The 20,197-nt window shown below is 33.8% G+C and overlaps 1 pseudogene across 1 annotated transcript in view; it reads right to left on the bottom strand.

Annotated features, from left to right (window-relative positions):
* Nucleotides 1-3,854, bottom strand: part of LOC143231632 (protein tiptop-like) — a 139,687-nt pseudogene extending 135,833 nt beyond the window's left edge. The window contains exon 1 of the transcript XR_013017085.1: nucleotides 3,708-3,854. The product of XR_013017085.1 is annotated as a protein tiptop-like (transcript). The remainder of the gene's footprint in view (nucleotides 1-3,707) is intronic.
* Between the last annotated feature and the right edge of the window lie 16,343 nt (nucleotides 3,855-20,197).

Below are 20,197 nucleotides of genomic sequence, written 5' to 3'. Positions count from 1 at the left end.
GTGACACTGGGGCGTTTCGAATAGAAAGGACTTAATCTGTTGCACATAGTGAAATTTATCGTACTGTGGAAATTATTTTGTATAATCTTCTATCATTGATGTAAGACTTTTATATGGTTCGGTTCAATGGCAAGTGATAGTGTCGAAATGTCTTTCAAATGTCCGGCATTTTTATTAAATTGAATTGAAACAGGTTTTAAAAGTTCTCTGTACATTGATATAAAATCAAAATTCTAAATAAGATAATTCCCATGAATTGTTATTCGATCAATGAGTGATATTCGCTCTTCTCCGTAAGCTAGCTGGCTTTAAAGTATGGTTTTAATTTTCCCAATGTTGGCCTTAAACAATAAATGGTATTTTATTTTCTGTACCTTATGTTATATTGTAATTTGCAATATTATGTTAAATATCACAACATTCAAATAAATTAAAATAAACTCAATAAACAACTAGAAGTGTCCAACTGAAGTTTTATTTAAATTACCCACAAAGCTACACAAGAGCTATCAACGCTAGTTGTCTCTAATTTAGCAGTGTAAGACTAGAAGAAAGGCGACTAGCCATCACCATGAACAGCCAACTCTAGGGCTACACTTTTATCAACGAATAGTGGGATTAACTTTCACTTATAACGTCTAAACGGCTGAATGGGCGAGCGTGTTTGGTGGGATAGGAATTCGAACCCTCTACCCTCAGATTACAAATCGAGCACCCTAACCACTTGGCCATGCAGGGTCCGTCCAACTGAAGTGGTCTGTCATAGGCTGGTAGTTGAGGCCTGGTATGGCCTTGAGGTTTGAGGTATGAACTGATGGTTAAGGTCTGGCGTGGCCTGGAAGTTACGGTCTCCCATGCCCTGGAGGCTAGAGCTTGACATGGATTGTTAGTTAAGTTCTTGCGTGGCCTGAAACTTTGGCCTGCCATGGTCTGATGGTTAGGGTGTTTTATTGTCACCTTGATAATTCTGGGTTCGAATCCCCATCACCGAACGTGCTTGCTCTTTCTGTCGTTGAGCGTCATAATGTAACGTTCGATCCCACTATTAGGTAGGCGATGTTAAATAGCTCCCTTCTCTCTGCCATTGCTAAATTAGGGAAGACTACCTCAGACTAGATTAGGGAAGACTACCTCAGACTAGATTAGGGAAGGCTACCTCAGACTAGATTAGGGAAGGCTAGCTCAGACAGCTTCCGCGTAGCATTAGGGGAAATTACAAACAAATCTGATATTTCACTAGTCTCGACCTTCCTTTGTACTCTTTTAAAAAATAATATTTAATTCTGCCAAAGTTTTTCAGTTTAATAATTGACTTTTTTATATCTTAGTTTAGAGAAAGTTGTCTTTCTGGTGAAAAGTTTTCATAAATTGTACAAGGTATTTTTGATTTCCAGTTACAGATATCAGTATATTAGCTTTGTAAAGTAAAATAAGGTGCAAACAAAAAAGAAAGAATTATATAAAAATGTTTAAATAATGCAATGACATTTGATGATTCTTTAAATTATACTTTAGCTTTGATGAAGAAAATGGAGAAACTAGACAAACTGTTAACAATAGTTTAAGTGTCTTAGTACAGTTGATAACTAAACAATAAACATTTTTATCTTCAACATGCAGGAATTTACAACAGGCATATTTCAAAATGTCCTGATCACATGGACATAAAAGTGATTCGTTATTACTGGCCTGCACTAATACGAGAAACTACGTGCATATCTTAATTATTCATCCCTTCTGACATAAGAAACTATACTGGCTAACTTCAGCTGGTTGTACCTTCTTACACGAGAAACTAAACTGGTTAACTTCAGTTGGTTGTACCTTCTTACACGAGAAACTAAACTGGTTAACTTTAGTTGGTTGTACCTTCTTACACGAGAAAGAAAACTGGCTGTCTTCAGTTAGTTGTACCTTCTGACACGAGAATCTAAACTGGTTAACCTCAGTTGGTTGTACCTTCTGACACGATAATCTAAACTGGCTGTCCTCAGTTGGTTGTACCTTCTGACACGAGAATCTAAACTGGTTAACCTCAGTTGGTTGTACCTCCTTATATGCAAAACTAAACTGACTAGCTTCATTTGGTTGCATCTTCTGACATGAGAAACCACCCTGTTTTTCCTCATCTATTTTTACCTTCTGACATGAGAAACCACCCTGCTTTTCCTCATCTATTTTTACCTTGTGACATGAGAAGCCACCCTGTTTTTCCTCATCTATTTTTACCTTGTGGCATGAGAAACCACCCTGTTTTTCCTCATCTATTTTTACCTTGTGGCATGAGAAACCACCCTGTTTTTCCTCATCTATTTTTACCTTCTGACATGAGAAACCACCCTGTTTTTCCTCATCTATTTTTACCTTGTGACATGAGAAACCACCCTGTTTTTCCTCATCTATTTTTACCTTGTGACATGAGAAACCACCCTGTTTTTCCTCATCTATTTTTACCTTGTGACATGAGAAACCACCCTGTTTTTCCTCATCTATTTTTACCTTGTGACATGAGAAACCACCCTGTTTTTCCTCATCTATTTTTACCTTCTGTTGTGACAAACTAAACTAGCTAACATCACTTTGTTGTATCTTCAGACATGAGAAACCACACTGTTTTTTTCTTATCTGTTTTTACCTTTTGACATGAGAAACCACCCTGTTTTTCTCACCTGTTTTTACCTTCTGTTGTGACAAACTAAACTAGCTAACATCACTTTGTTGTATCTTCAGACATGAGAAACCACACTGTTTTTTTCTTATCTGTTTTTACCTTTTGACATGAGAACCTGGCGCACCAATGTTATTTGTATACACCTGATTAAATTTGATTATAAAGCAGAATCGTTGTGCAGTTGAATATAAATGAGTAACTCTATTTATTGAAGTAAACTAGATACTAATTATTTTCTGGAAACCGCTGCTGTTATATTAGACACAAATAAAGCCACGAAACGCGCTTGACGTTGTTCTTCGAGATAATTTATAACGAATGTCTCAAGAGACTATGAGAAGAAAGTTATTATATACTAAACAAAGGCTCTAAATCATTTTGGTTTGGTAGATAAGAAGACTTCTGTCACCCAGCCCGGACGTCGTCATGATGCATGACGTTATTGGTGTAACCATAAATCTGAAACAAAATTCGAGAATATATGCTTCATCTCTGGTTCCGTGGCTACAGCAGCCGTGCAATGCCAGGAAGGCCCATTAAAGAGCCCGGGACCTGACGATCTGCGCCTCTTTGATGGATGATAATGTAGTTGCAGCGGCACGAGGCCGACAGGTTTAGCCCCGGAACAGTCCGAAATATTCCCTGACTCTGTTTTTATTTTTACATATCTGAGGAGAGACTGTATTTACCAGGTCTGCGGAAACTTTGATTTTGTGTAATAGGTTTTCTATGATGGACGGTGAGGTAGCAGACAAAACTAGAGTAGCGTTTGATTGACAGTTTCGCTGGATAACATTGATTGATATAAATTATTACGGCAGTTCGCTTACTGGCCTTTTGCAAGACCACTACGTCCAAAGGAACTCTAGTTGATTTAAACATATAAAGATCATGAACGTTTTGACGACTTACACACATCAATTCAAACAATTTTAAAATTGAAAGCTTAATGATTCAGTGAAACTGACAAACACGCTTCACCTATATGTGTTAGTTAGTAGCTGACATTCACACTTACTCTCTTCAAGTTACTTACGTTTCATCCGTTTCGGTTGGTGTTGTTTACGTCTAGGCATACTGTAGTGTTGCACGGGAAAAGTTCGCTAAGGGCGGCAGTCTTTCACAGCAAAAAGCCCTCCTAAAGCAGCGAGAGCACCCACCACTTCCCACTGCTGACCTTCCATTCGGTACACTGAGAGTTAAACCTGTAACGTCAGGAAGACAGACGTCTAAGAATCATGGGCATTCCTGTCGCCGTAAACACTTACATTGCCATCTAGTGAGTACTTTTTAAAGTGCAACATAATATGCTGTAAAAAAAAAAAAGAGGATATAATTGAGGTTTAATGCTATACTTTGACTGTGTACACTATGAATGAATTTACTGTATGATATAATTAAGAGACAAATCTAAAACCTTAATACTCAGCTTGCTAAAAAACGACAGTTCATTATAAATTTATTTTTTTGAAGAAAGTTTGGTTTTTGCTACAATACCATTTCTACTCTTACGTAAGAAACAAACAAAGAAATGTGTCATTTTAATCGTCACTTTAGTCTAATTTGCTAACAGAGCTCAGACTCAAAATATAATTGTAATTCTCTGTTATTTGATCACTAGACGGTATGCATCATTTTCATGATAAATAAACAAATGATTAAAGCCTCCACTTTAGTTGATTGTTTTAAAATTAACTTCAAACGTATAATCAAGAGAAATAAATTTATTCAAGAGGTTTTATCTTTACCATGTACTAATTTTACATTTAAATCATTAGCAAGTATAATACAGATTTCAGTCGAGGACATTCAAATACTCAGGACGTAAAGGTAAAAAAACCTCTGATGTATCTCTGTGAGTCCTGATTCCTATTTGCCACACTCCTCCTATGCTAGAGTCAAATTACGCAACTCACGTAAATACGATTTGTATTTCTAGTGTCGATTGTTAAAAGAAAACTCTAAACTTTCACACGTATGTGAAAAATGTATACAATACGTGTATGAATAACTTGTATTTCGAGTTCCTGTCGTTATGACTAGTGAGTGAAAATAACGTGACTACATTAGTTTCTAGTCATGTAGAGAATGTATCTAAATAAAGTGAGAACATTGGTCCTTTATCGCCTTAAGAATAGTTATCTGAGATTGTTACATGAGTTCCTGAGTGTATAGGTCAATATGACTTCATGAATTCCACGTCACATAAAGAATATTAAGTAAAAACAATTGACTACATAAGTTTCTGGTCGTATAGATATTCTATGTAAATAACAAGGCTATAGGAATTTCTGACGTCATACAAAACTAGTAAGTAGTGAGACTGCATTACTTTCTGGTGTTACATATTACGATTTATCTCGAACAAGCCTCTACTTTATTACGTTACGTATTACATTTTAGAATTTAGAATAGTCAGAAATTGAGTAAAATGATAACTCATTTTTATAAGTTAAATAAATGCCGATATGTGTTAAAGTTATCATATTTGCCAGTCATATTGGTCAACATAGTTTTGATTCTTAACACAATTATAGTTTAATATACAATCATTAATACAATTTATAATATCGGTTATTACAAATAATGATTTATGTGCAAAAGTTTCACTAAATTGCAAACAATATTGAATCTTTTATCTGGTCTGAAATTGGATATTGTATCGAGTGCTCACGATGCGTGAATTAATTTTGAGTTGATATAGGTACAATTCACTTAACAGGAAGCTATTTAGCCCTGCGTCGAGTTTTTTACCGATGAAGGTATATAATGTTTTCGTAAAAAAAAAAACTGATGTTTGATGTGAATCCACTGAAATTATAGGGTTTGTAATGTTCAAAATCTATAAACGTTCCTGGTAAGGTATCTGAAGTTCCCGATTAATAAGCTTTAATCACAAATTTATAGAATTCCGAATGTAACAAACCAACAATATATACTGTTTCTGACGCGTCGCGTTGTTTATATTCACACGCGTAAGAAGAGTTTCTACATATTTCAGCCTGCACAACAACACTGATCACAAATTAGTGTTTATTTATAAACACACATTTTTAATTCTTACACTCGAGAATATTCTATAAATTTAATGAGTAGGCGAGAATTTCGCAATAGAGATTTAACAGTAGCAGCCATGTACATTTCTAAATATAAATGTAACTTAAACAAACTTCGATATTAAAATAGATACATGAAAGTAAATCTGTCACTCTGACCAGTTATATAATGCGTGTAAATAAAGATGAGTTACGGATCGTATAGAGAACATGAGTAAATAACGTTATTACATAAGTTTCTGATCATATAGAGAAGGTGCGTACATTACATGACAAAATGAGTTCCTAATCTTATAGAGAATGCATGTAAATAACGCGTGAGCTTGATCGTACAAAAAATGAGTCAAAATCACCTGACTACATAAATTCCCAATCGTATGAGGAAAGTGTGCAAACAACGAGCTTACACGAGATACTGATCGATGAACGCTATGTGTAAATTACATGAGTTCTTTCTTGTGTAGATAAGGTTTGTAAATAAGGACTCTATATCATGAGGTCCTCGTGGTATAAGTAGTATTATTACATGACTTACAAGTCGAATAAAGAATGCATGTATATAACGTGTTACGTGACTCTAATAAATAACGAAATCATATTTCTGATCATATAAAAAGTATCTGTAGATAAAGTTATTGTATGAGTTACTAGTCGAATAAAGAATGTGTGTAAATAACGCGAGTCCATAATAGTACAAGGAATATGTGTGAGAAACGTGAAACCATGAAACCATGTGTTATTAACTCTATAGACAATGTGAATAATTCATATGAATTACATGACTTCCTGATCGTATAAAAAGTGTGCAAATAATGTGACTACATCAGTAGAGAGAATGTGTGCAAATAATGTGTGTATCATATGTTATAATAACTTGTGTGTATCACATGTTATAATAACGTGTGTGTATCATATGTTATAATAAGGTGTGTGTATCACATGTTATAATAACGTGTGTGTATCACATGTTATAATAACTTGTGTGTATCACATGTTATAATAAGGTGTGTGTATCATATATTATAATAACGTGTGTGTTTCACATGTTATAATAACGTGTGTGTATCATATGTTCTTGTTTTATTTCAGAAAGTGTAAATACATGAGTTCCTGATCCTACAGAGAGTATGTTTAATATCATGTATTATGTATTACTTATTATACAGAGAATGTGAGTGTAATTAACCTAACTAGATGAGCCACTGATCCTATAGAGAATGTGTGTGTAATTAATCTAACTAGATGAGCCACTGATCCTATAGAGAATATGTGTGTAATTAACCTAACTACAAGCACCACTGATCCAATAGAGAATGTGTGTGTAATTAATATAACTACATGAATCAATGATCGTATAGAGAATATGTGTGTAATTCACCTAACTACATGAGTCACTGATTCTATAGAGAATATGTGTGTAATTAACCTAACTACATGAATCACTGATCCTATAGAGAATGTGTGTGTAATTAACCTAACTACATGAGTCACTGATTCTATAGAGAATGTGTGTGTAATTAACCTAGCTACATGAGTCACTGATTCTATAGAGAATGTGTGTGTAATTCACCTAACTACATGAGTCACTGATTCTATAGAGAATGTGTGTGTAATTAACTTAACCACATGAGTCACTGATTCTATAGAGAAGAATGAGTCACTGTAGAGAATGTGTGTGTAATTAACCTAACTACATGAGTCACTGATTCTATAGAGAATGTGTGTGTAATTAACCTAACTACATGAGTCACTGATTCTATAGAGAATGTGTGTGTAATTAACCTAACTACATGAGTCACTGATTCTATAAAGAATGTGTGTGTAATTAACCTAACTACATGAGTCACTGATTCTATAGAGAATGTGTGTGTAATTAACCTAACCACATGAGTCACTGATTCTATAGAGAATGTGTGTGTAATTAACCTAGCTACATGAGTCACTGATTCTATAGAGAATGTGTGTGTAATTAACATAACTACATGAGTCACTGATCGTATAAAGAATGTGTGTGTAATTAACCTAACTACATGAATCACTGATCGTATAGAGAATGTGTGCGTAATTAACCTAACTACATAAGTCACTGATTCTATAGAGAATGTGTGTGTAATTAACCTAACTACATGAATCACTGATCCTATAGAGAATGTGTGTGTAATTAATATAAATACATGAATCAATGATCGTAGAGAGAATGTGTGTGTAATTCACCTAACTACATGAGTCACTGATTCTATAGAGAATGTGTGTGTAATTAACCTAACTACATGAGTTACTGATTCTATAGAGAATGTGTGTGTAATTATCCTAACTACATGAGTCACTGATTCTATAGAAAATGTATGTGTAATTAACCTAGCTACATGAGTCACTGATTCTATAGAGAATGTGTGTGTAATTAACCTAACTACATGAGTCACTGATCGTATATAGAATGTGTGTGTAATTAACCTAACTACATAAGTCACTGATCGTATAGAGAATGTGTGTGTAATTAACATAACTACATGAGTCACTGATTCTATAGAGAATGTGTGTGTAATTAACCTAACTACATGAGTCACTGATTCTATAGAGAATGTGTGTGTAATTAACCTAACTATATGAGTCACTGATCGTATATAGAATGTGTGTGTAATTAACCTAACTACATGAGTCACTGATCGTATACAGAATGTGTGTGTAATTAACTTAACCACATGAGTCACTGATTCTATAGAGAATGTGTGTGTAATTAACCTAACCACATGAGTCACTGATTCTATAGAGAATGTGTGTGTAATTAACCTAACCACATGAGTCACTGATTCTATAGAGAATGTGTGTGTAATTAACCTAACCACATGAGTCACTGATTCTATAGAGAATGTGTGTGTAATTAACCTAACTACATAAGTCTTTGATCGTATAGAGAATGTGTGTGTAATTAACCTAACTACATGAGTCACTGATTCTATAGAGAAAGTGTGTGTAATTAACCTAACCACATGAGTCACTGATTCTATAGAGAATGTGTGTGTAATTAACCTAACTACATGAGTCACTGATCGTATAGAGAATGTGTGTGTAATTAACCTAACATGAGTCACTGATCGTATAGACAATGTGTGTAAATAACAATTAAGAGTCAAATTACCTTACTACCGGTCAAAGTCATACCAATTAAATGTAATACTAAGCATGTTATTCTATGGTAAGTAACCTCACAATACATCACGAGTTACTGAGCATGTAGAGAAAAGTGAAGAAACTAACTGTATCATGAGTTCTTATAAAGATTCCAATTTACATCGCGAAGTTTAACGTTATAAAAAACATGTGTGCGGATAATTTTTTGTTTTTGCAGACGTTGATAGAAAAACTAAGCTGAACAGCATCAACTGATTTGTTTTAAAAAACAAAGTACCTTTATCGGTAGAGAGTTCTATCAACGGACCTAGAAACCGGCTTTTGATACTCGTGATGGGTAGAACACGGATAGTCTTTCGAATAGTTTTGTGTTTAACAATTAATAAACAAAAATAACTGAAATAGACTACTATATAAATAATAACACTAATATTTAGTTTTAATTAATTCTATCCTCAATTAAACACAATGTTTCAGTTCCTGATAATTACAAATTAAATACAGGGAAATGCCTTCTCGTCAAACATCCACAGTCCAGTTGTTATCTCATAATACAGTGAAATGCCTTCTCGTAAAACATCTACAGTCCAGTCGTTATCTCATAGTACAGTGAAATGCCTTCTCGTCAAACATCCACAGTCCAGTCGTTATCTCATAGTACAGTGAAATGCCTTCTTGTCAAACATCTACAGTCCAGTCGTTATCTCATAGTACAGTGAAATGCCTTCTTGTCAAACATCCACAGTCCAGTCGTTATCTCATAGTACAGTGAAATGCCTTCTTGTCAAACATCCACAGTCCAGTCGTTATCTCATAATACAGTGAAATGCCTTCTTGTCAAACATCTACAGTCCAGTCGTTATCTCATAGTACAGTGAAATGCCTTCTTGTCAAACATCCACAGTCCAGTCGTTATCTCATAATACAGTGAAATGCCTTCTTGTCAAACATCCACAGTCCAGTCGTTATCTCATAATACAGTGAAATGCCTTCTCGTCAAACATCCACAGTCCAGTCGTTATCTCATAGTACAGTGAAATGCCTTCTTGTCAAACATCTACAGTCCAGTCGTTATCTCATAGTACAGTGAAATGCCTTCTTGTCAAACATCTACAGTCCAGTCGTTATCTCATTATACAGTGAAATGCCTTCTTGTCAAACGTCTACAGTCCAGTCGTTATCTCATTATACAGTGAAATGCCTTCTTGTCAAACGTCTACAGTCCAGTCGTTATCTCATAATACAGTGAAATGCCTTCTTGTCAAACATCCACAGTCCAGTCGTTATCTCGTAATACAGTGAAATGCCTTCTCGTCAAACATCCACAGTCCAGTCGTTATCTCATAATACAGGGAAATGCCTTCTCGTCAAACATCCACAGTCCAGTCGTTATCTCATAATACAGTGAAATGCCTTCTCGTCAAACATCCACAGTCCAGTCGTTATCTCATAATACAGTGAAATGCCTTCTCGTCAAACATCCACAGTCCAGTCGTTATCTCATAGTACAGTGAAATGCCTTCTTGTCAAACATCCACAGTCCAGTCGTTATCTCATAGTACAGTGAAATGCCTTCTTGTCAAACATCCACAGTCCAGTCGTTATCTCATAGTACAGTGAAATGCCTTCTTGTCAAACTTCCACAGTCCAGTCGTTATCTCATAGTACAGTGAAATGCCTTCTCGTCAAACATCCACAGTCCAGTCGTTATCTCATAATACAGTGAAATGCCTTCTCGTCAAACATCCACAGTCCAGTCGTTATCTCATAATACAGTGAAATGCCTTCTCGTCAAACATCCACAGTCCAGTCGTTATCTCATAATACAGTGAAATGCCTTCTCGTCAAACATCCACAGTCCAGTCGTTATCTCATAGTACAGTGAAATGCCTTCTCGTCAAACATCCACAGTCCAGTCGTTATCTCATAATACAGTGAAATGCCTTCTCGTCAAACATCCACAGTCCAGTCGTTATCTCGTAATACAGTGAAATGCCTTCTCGTCAAACATCCACAGTCCAGTCGTTATCTCATAATACAGGGAAATGCCTTCTCGTCAAACATCCACAGTCCAGTCGTTATCTCATAATACAGTGAAATGCCTTCTCGTCAAACATCCACAGTCCAGTCGTTATCTCATAATACAGTGAAATGCCTTCTCGTCAAACATCCACAGTCCAGTCGTTATCTCATAATACAGTGAAATGCCTTCTTGTCAAACATCTACAGTCCAGTCGTTATCTCATAGTACAGTGAAATGCCTTCTCGTCACAAAAAAACTCTAATTCATTTTAACTTTATACAATGAATTATTGTGAATACTGTTGAAATCGTCAGCTGTATCTAAACTTTATTGTACAAACGTTAATAAATATTTGCATTACTTCTAACGAGTGTTTTCAATAAACAAGCAAATCAAAACGAGAACTACAATGTTACAGAGTTATTGCTGGTTCATGAAACGAGAATTTTATATATTTCTGTAACATTAACATTCGGAAAAAAAGAACGTCATAAGGTTTAACAGACTCACCAATATATCAGATATAATTAATAAGAACATTGGTAATTGGGTACTTTTGAAAGAATTAAAGGAAATATAATGGTACTCCGTTGCATTCTGTTGCCATGGAAACGCAACTCTATTTTGGAACCTGGGTGCTTTATAAAAGAGTCACGTGAGCTTTGTAGTTATCTTCCAATTTTATACAACGTATTGTACATGTTAATTGTTTCAATCACGTGTTAGTGGCACTCCTAATTAGTTCATAATACCTGTGTGATTGTTTTTGTTTGCCGAAACTTTTAATATGTCACTTTTTAAAGCACTTTATATTAAAGTGACTTTGAATTTGCAAATCGCCAAATCTGTGATACCCAACTAATATAAAATCGTTGTGGAACAATATATTGTTGTTGTATTTTTTGTTTAATTTAGTGTAATGCTACTTGTGAGTTATCTGCGCTGGTCGTCCCTAACTTGACAGACCAGAGTGAAGGCAGTTTGTACTGGCTATCCCCCCCCCAAAAAAAAAGAGAAAGAGATTGACTTTTACTTTATAATACTCTCACAGCAGATAGGATTACTACGATCGGCAACAGGTTTCCACCCCGTGGCCCATGACTTGTGATATATCAGAACTACATTTTGATGTTGCTTGGTATTTAGTTGGTAATGTTATGTCGTCGAAAATTGTTCGATTTAGTGAAAGATATGTAATAGCCATTTGTGACGCAAAATGTTATCACACTCAAATGATAAGGAACTTCCAAAAGTGGGATATTCTTGTACTTAATGGTACTAAATGGTACTTTATTCCTTTTGAATAAAGAAAGATCAGCCTGGATCTCCCATGTCCATCCAGAAGAGACCTAAGACAAGTTGCACCCAAGCCTTAGTCAGATAAGTGCAGCAAAAATTCTTGTAACAGGTGAGAATCAAATAATACAAAGGTCAGCATAAAAGCCGTTCACGTTCCCCATCCAACAATACACAATATTTAACAATATTAACTGTAAAAGCGATACAAATCATATGTATACAATTTGCTTATATGGGATATCTGTTCCACTACTGGTAAAAGATTAACCCAAGAGTTGGCGGTGGGTGGTGATGACTAGCCGCCTTCCCTCTAGTCTTACACTGCTAAATTAGGGACGGCTAACGCAAATAGCCCTCGTGTAGCTTTGCGGGAAATTCCAATAACAAACTGTCGTCCCCCGCTAGTACAGCAGTAAGTCTACGGATTTATAATGCTAAAATCAGGAGTTCGATTTCCCTCGGTGGACTCAGCAGACAGTCCAATGTGGCTTTGGTAAAAGAAACACACACAGAGACATATAAAATTAATTATTATACGTTCTTGCTGTATTTTTACCATGTGCATGTTAATAGCTACTGAGACCTGTGTAACTTACAAACAATGTTTTATATGCAAATTTCAGAAAATATGACTGGGAAAAATTTTCAAACATGCAGAAAACATCCTTTATGTATCCTAAGTATATCTATGTACATATATCATTTATATTTTTAGAATACAAAATTCGTGCTGAAAGGATTAAATATTTAATCCCTATGAAAACACCTACTTTTTCAGGTGTGATAATCACGCCGCCAAGCGGCAAGAAATTAGCGACCTTAGTAAAAACAAGCAACTTGAAACCTTAAAGTAAGATTACATATGTGTATACGCTATCTTTATTGCATAGGTATAATAACAGAATATATTTTACAAAAATATCAAATATGATTCATAGTCAGTTGAAACATTGGAAATTTCGGTTTAAGCTTATCTGTGAATTACTAATACACTTAAGTAAAATTCTAACCATGATCTAAAGTACAAGTGAATTTGTTCAGAATACTCTTTGTACATTCATAGAAAAACTAGGCGAGAACGTTGCATTGTTTTAAATCTATATTTGACGAGTCTCTACACTGTGATGACGAAATGTGAGAAAAACATCCGTAAAATACTTTGCTGGAAGTTCAAAGGATCATTTGGTATCAGAAGAACCTACAAATATCAGAAGAACCGTTTAATATTAGAAGAACCATTTGATATCAGAAGAACCTTCAAATATCAGAAGAATCGCTTAATATTAGAAGAACCTACAAGTATTAGAAGAACCATTTGGTATCAGAAGAACCTACAAATATCAGAAGAACCGCTTAATATCAGGACATCTGCTTATAGTAATAAAATTCTTCAATCATAACTTCTATTGTTATTAACCAGTCTATACTGAGTTGGAAGGATGCCGACAACTGTAAACATGAACAAGAGGAGAGATGCAGGAAGGGGGCTTACTTTGATGCAAGAAAGGACACGTAACGTCACAAGTCCATATAACGATGCCAAAGGGTAGTCATATATCATACAAGTCGGCCCCGGCTTGGCCAGGTGGTTAAGGCACTCGACTCGTAATCTGAGGGTCGTGGGTTAAAATCCTCGTCACACCAAATGTGCTCGCCCTTTCAGCTGTGAAAGTGTTATAAAGTGACGATCAATCCCACTCTTCGTTGATAAAAGAGTAACCCAAGAGTTGGCGGTTGGTGGTGATAAGTAGCTATCTTTCCTTTAGTCTTATAACGCTAAGTTAGGGACGGCTGGCAAAGATAGCACTCGTGTAACTTTGCGCGAAATTCAAAATAAAAATCATAAAAGTTACGTTACAAAATACAAAAAAAACTACTATTTCATCGTTGTATTTTTTAACACAATGGTACTTTTGATATTATCGTTAGAGTAAATGATATACATTTACTTTGATATCCGTAATAAAGAAAAAAAGCATTTTAATACTTCAAATTCATATTTTATGTTTTGTTGTTTGGTCAGTTGTATAGCGTACCTAAAGGTTTACACATATATCCGTTTATTTTACGATTTAGTCCTGAAAAGAACTATTTTTTTCTACATAAAGTATTCACATTCCAAATATTTATTTTATGCATCATACTCTTATTAAATTTACATCCTCGGTAGTACTGAAGCTGTCTGTTTCACTCTCTTTTTCTTTTCAGTAAATCTCCAGGCTGTACACAAATATCATATTACCTAAATTAATGCGGTACGTTCTAACTTTACGGTTTACCTATATTACTATACATACACTAAAAATGTTTTATAAAGCACAATATCAGTGTCACTATATTTAGTTGGATCAAACTGATCATACGAAGTTTATGGGTAAAAACAGAAATGAGTGTGATGAGCATGAATATATAGGTCATATTTAAATAAATGCAGACGTAATACTAGTTTATCATTTTAACGTCCCCTTAGTATAGCTTTAAGTCTACGGAATTACAATGCTGAAATCAGGGGTTCGATTCCCCTCGGTGGACTCAGCAGATAGCCCAATGTGACTTTGCCATAAGAAACACATATAGACGCTAGTTGGACATATTGTACACCTTTTACTTTATATGATCCAGACAGTAATATCTACAGCTTGATCATATTGCTTATAAAGAAATTTGAAATAGGCCGTTTCAAGTACGTGTAGACTGTAAATTAAATTAGTACATGGATACGAATACGATGTATGTGATAAATAACTAGAGAGTTGATGCTTTAGGTTAACACGAAAACAAACTCGTATTCAGGAATTTGTATTCGGAAAATAAACTAGTTTATGTAAAGAAATGTATGCAAACTGTCACCTGAAACTATACTAAACAATTAATAAGCTGCTTGTTTGAAGCTTTGTGATGCAAAGCAGCAAAATTTATAACCTTCTAGGACTAAATTTTACAAAAAATAAAAGTTGTACCTAATACTTTTCAGATGGCGTTAGTGACGTGAATATTTTTAAGTACATTCTGTTTGAGAACCAGAAGTGCTTTGTTATTATTAGTCATATGAAATAATTTTAGTGAAATAGGTAAAGAAAAACACAATACTTTAATTCAATGGTTATATTAAAACCTTCTTTGCTCCATTGTGTAAAAGTCGTCTTCTGAAGTTACATGTAACAATTTCCTATGAACACGCCCCATAGTGGCTCAAAGGTAAGTCAACTTGTAACGTTAAAAATGAGATTTAGATACCCTTGGAAGACACGGGATGGATAGATCGTTGTGTAGCTTTTTGCTTAACTACAAACAAATAAATATATAAACAAGAATTTCTCAGAAATTTGTGTATATCTAAAACCATACCACTATTGAGTACACATGCTAACTAGTTTTTTGAACATCTTTTGCTTCTTTGTTCACGAAATAAAATTTTCTAATCTTACACCTGAACGGAAACACAGCTGATTAAAGAAAAAATAGCAGCAAAAAGTAGCTACTTTATCTTGTTATTAAATATAAAACTATGAACTAATTATGCTGTGCCTACTGCATGAATAGAACCTCGCATTATAACTTATCTTACTGCCCCAAATATAACTACCTGCTAGCATCGACTTGAAGAACACTTAAAACTAATTAAACTAATTACAACTAATTAAATCAGTACCAACACATATATACATTATCAAAAGTGTGGCAAAAGAGGGTTTAATTTATGAACATTTAAACTATAATGCACCAAATGTACTAATTATTACAGAAATTTGTACTTCATTGTCTATTTGTCCGAACAGAGTAATCGTCTTAATATTGAGTGCCAAAATACCGCACATATATTCGTTTATGGATATGTTTAGAAGATGTTAGATTTGAATTATAAATGGATTGGTTTTGAATAATTGTTGATTTTTGTAGAATATTGTACATCATTGGGTTTAACACTTCCTTCTTGAGACAATGTGTGATTAAAAGATATTTTTTCACTATTAGTATAAGGGATATCAGATAAAATTAAGTAACTTTAACTACGGTAAACAAACGTTTGAAAGCCTTTCTTTAGTGACAACTACTGAATGAAAAGTATGTGTTTTTGAAGAGGAATTAAATACTTGTGTACTTCATTAAGTTTGTTTGTTTTGTTGTTAAGCACAAATCTTGCCGTTGAGTCATTGAGAGAAAAAATAGATTGAGCTTTTCATATTTAACACTAGATGGCAGAAAAAAATGAAACATTGAGATATTTTTTCACAAATGTTATCGATACAAAAGATCTTTTCTTGATGTGCCTGTCTATGCATATAACATTCAAAACCAGATTTCGATATTTGTGGTGAGCAGAGAACAGATAACCTACTATGTGGCATTATCTTTGACAACAAATTAACTTTTTCCGATGTCTTATTCCTTGGTTGTTAAATTATGTAACTCATGAGTTTTAGTTGTTCTTAAATTAATCAAAATTTTCAAAGCATATTCACAATCCATCCAATATGTGACCATATAGATCTATAAAATTATTTTATTGATTGAATGTTTGTATATGGAGATTTGTATAACGGTTTTTACTAAGGTTTTAAATATGGAATGTAACATTGGCTTGAGTAAAACACTATAAACTAATTGAAATTATTCTATTGTTGTTTTGTGAAAAGCAGAACAAAAAATTGACTTAGTTTTTACTTAGTTCCTGTGGTAACATACCACTGAAACAAATTAATAAAAAATGTCTCGTTCATGTGTGATTTGAAAATACAATACCAGCCATAAAACAAAGAATGTCCACCATTTATACAGAATTATGTTTATACCTATATTTAGATACTTATAGGAAAAGGTAGTACACACATCTATTTTCAAATAGAAGTACAATTGTTGTGTTTACATATATCTAACTAACGAAGGAAGTCCAGACATTATTGAATATATGTACAATATTTTCTCAACCCAAACGAGCCGTTTTTGCATATATAATTTTCTACAAGTGGGTTTTCTCGACATCACTGATGAATATAATATGATATTCTATATTTATTATTACTGAAAACAATAACGACAGAAAACATCTTTTTAATATTTGCTGGGTTAAAGGAGTTAATACTTTCAAAACGCGAATTAAACAATGTTTTGATAAAGATAAGTTACATAAGAGAAAGGAACGTTCGGTAAGGAATGTTTAGAGAGTTTAAAATGAAATAATAATAATTCTATACTGACCAGCATTTATTTTATGTTTTCGGCATATTCGACTGACGCTTGGTTAAAATTTTGACAGTTTTAAGAGATACAGATAGTTTTGTGTGTTTTCTTTTGGAATTTCACACAAAGCTACTCGAGGATTATCTGTGTTAGCCGTCCCTAATTTAGCAGTGTAAGACTAGAGGGAAGGCAGCTAGTCATCACCACCCACCGCTAACTCTTGGGTTACTGTTTTACCAAAGAATAGTGGGATTTACTTTTACATTGTAATGCCCCCACGGCTGAAAAGGCGAGCATGTTTGACGCGACGGGGATGCGAACCCGCTACCCTCAGATTACGAGTCGCACGCCTTAACGCGCTTGGCCGTGCTGGGCCCGATACAGATAGTATACAGTTTTATGTAACGCCCAGTACAAAGACTTAATATAATAGTTTGAGTATAATATGGTATCTCAGACATTAGATGTTGTTAGGCTACTGTGTCTAAGGAAAACACACTTCATTTACATTTCATTGTTTATTTAAATCAATGCGGATATTTGATTACAAAAAAGTTTAGCGCCATCTGTTGACATATTGGCACACTTTTCTTGCTTACAGGTTGTTTGTGTTGTTTCTCAACACACAGAAATAATTCGTTACAAAACTATTTTTCACTAAATTTATTTAACATTTACATCTCATAAGAAAGACAAAACAAACTGAAAAAGTATGATAAATTATCCAATGAAATTAACAGAGGAAAAGAGGTTACTATAGCACACATCCTAACTTTTACGCATAAGAGCAGTGGAATGAAACAATAAATCAGACAGAATCTGCTAGTTCAAGTAGTTACTCTAGTAAACAGTTACGTTGTCCTTTATATTTAGAAAACGAAACAACACAGGTTGTTCAATAGTGGCAGTGTTTAAAACTAATAGATATTAGATAGGTTGGTAATTAAATTGACGTAATACGGACTTACAATACTAAAATCCGAGATTCGATTTCCCTCGGTGGACATAGCAGATAGTCAAATATGGCTTTGCTCTAAAACAAACAAATACATAAACTTAACAGGTGAAATGCGAACTATAATCATACTTAAAAATACGAGGAAGATTGATTAAACCATTAATGCATTTATATAAAAACCAACGTAAACAGAACTTAAGATGTTTTGCCTGACAACTAGTTACAAACATGGCTGTAGATTTTGTGACGATCAGGATAAAAATTATACATTTTATAGAAAACATAAATAATAAATTGATTTTGAGTAAATAAAATGCTATTAATATGTTCGAACTAATAGGATTAGCATACTCACAATTAAGCACATAACTAATTTTTATTGTAAGTAAAGAAACAATCAGTAAATATTTACTGTTTCATATTATGAGACTGTATTTACTATTATTTCAATATGATTCTCATCAAATTAATTACCAAGATCCTTAACTGCAGAAATAAATCCTAAAAGTCGATCCACCATAGTATGGAAGCGATAACTTTATTACGTCTATAAAAATTAAATACTATAACAATTATACTTATTCAGATACGCCACCTTCGTATACTGAAAAGCTTAAGCCTATTTATATTTTAGCTTGCAGTTCAATACAATACTTTAAAGTACTGAATTATTTTATAAACATTTGAATTCTTTACAATCAATTGTAACTCAGAATAAAAAATAGAATTAAGAATGTCATCCCTAAACGTTTTAAAAAGTAATAGGTCCAAATTAAAGCCCTGGATATATCTATTAAAACGGTATATTAACAGAAAGTTGAGAATGACGAACACCGCCCGATATGGCCACGTGGGTTAAGGCGTTCGACTTCTATTCTAAGGGTCGCGGTTTCGAATCCCCGTCGTACCAAACATGCTCGCCTTTTCATCCATGACGGCAGTATAATGTGACGGTCAATCCTACTATTCGTCAGTAAAAGAGTAGCCCAAGATTTAGCAGTGGGTGGTAATGACTAGGTGCCTTCCCTCTAGTCTTACACTGTTAAATTAGGGACGGCTGACGCAAATAGTCCTCATGTAGCTTTGCGCGAAAATTAAAAAACAAACGACGAGCCTACTTTTTAAAAAATAAAAGTTTTAAGACGGCTTGACTGAGTAATGAAAAACTTTATTATCAATCAAACGTCGCACACTTCTTATAAATTTTTTTTTCATTACCCAACCAAGTTGTCTCAAAATTTTTATTGTGTCTCAATAGATTTTACAGTCTGGATGTCATTTTGAAAAGAAAGATTGACAAAAAAAAATGAAATAGTGTTTAAAAAATACACACATTTATTAAGCCTTTTCTCAATACACACAAACTAACAAATTAAATAGTAATAAGGCAAGTTCGATTGGAAAGAAAACTCTTCTTCACATGATAAACTAAGCCTATAACAGAAAATCATATTTCTCATAGTCTTAAAAACCAATGTTAATATCAAAGAATTAAACAACTGTAATCAAGAAAATAATATTTTAATTCTATATTATTTTATTATTAATACTTGTAATTTTTATAGATAATAATGAAGGTGATAACTCCATACACGATAATATAGAAAGAATGAAATAGGCGTCTTCTTCGCAGATTATATTTTCAATTTTACCTTTAGTTAAATAAGAGAACTTGCAATACAATTATTAATTTATCGAATAATAACTGAGACTTATGCCACAATATTCAAAAACTCAGTTAATGCTGTTACGTATTCTAATTTCATTCAGCCTAAAACTGAGTTAAATGATAATTTAGACTTTCATTTTAAATAAATGTCGATACGTATCCAATTTATGATGTTTGCTAACAAGGTTGATATACACAGTTTTTTCTT

The sequence above is a fragment of the Tachypleus tridentatus genome, chromosome 11, assembly GCF_004210375.1.
Source record: "Tachypleus tridentatus isolate NWPU-2018 chromosome 11, ASM421037v1, whole genome shotgun sequence".
Taxonomy (NCBI): Eukaryota; Metazoa; Arthropoda; class Merostomata; order Xiphosura; family Limulidae; genus Tachypleus; species Tachypleus tridentatus.
This window is presented reverse-complemented; position numbering and strand designations above follow the sequence as displayed.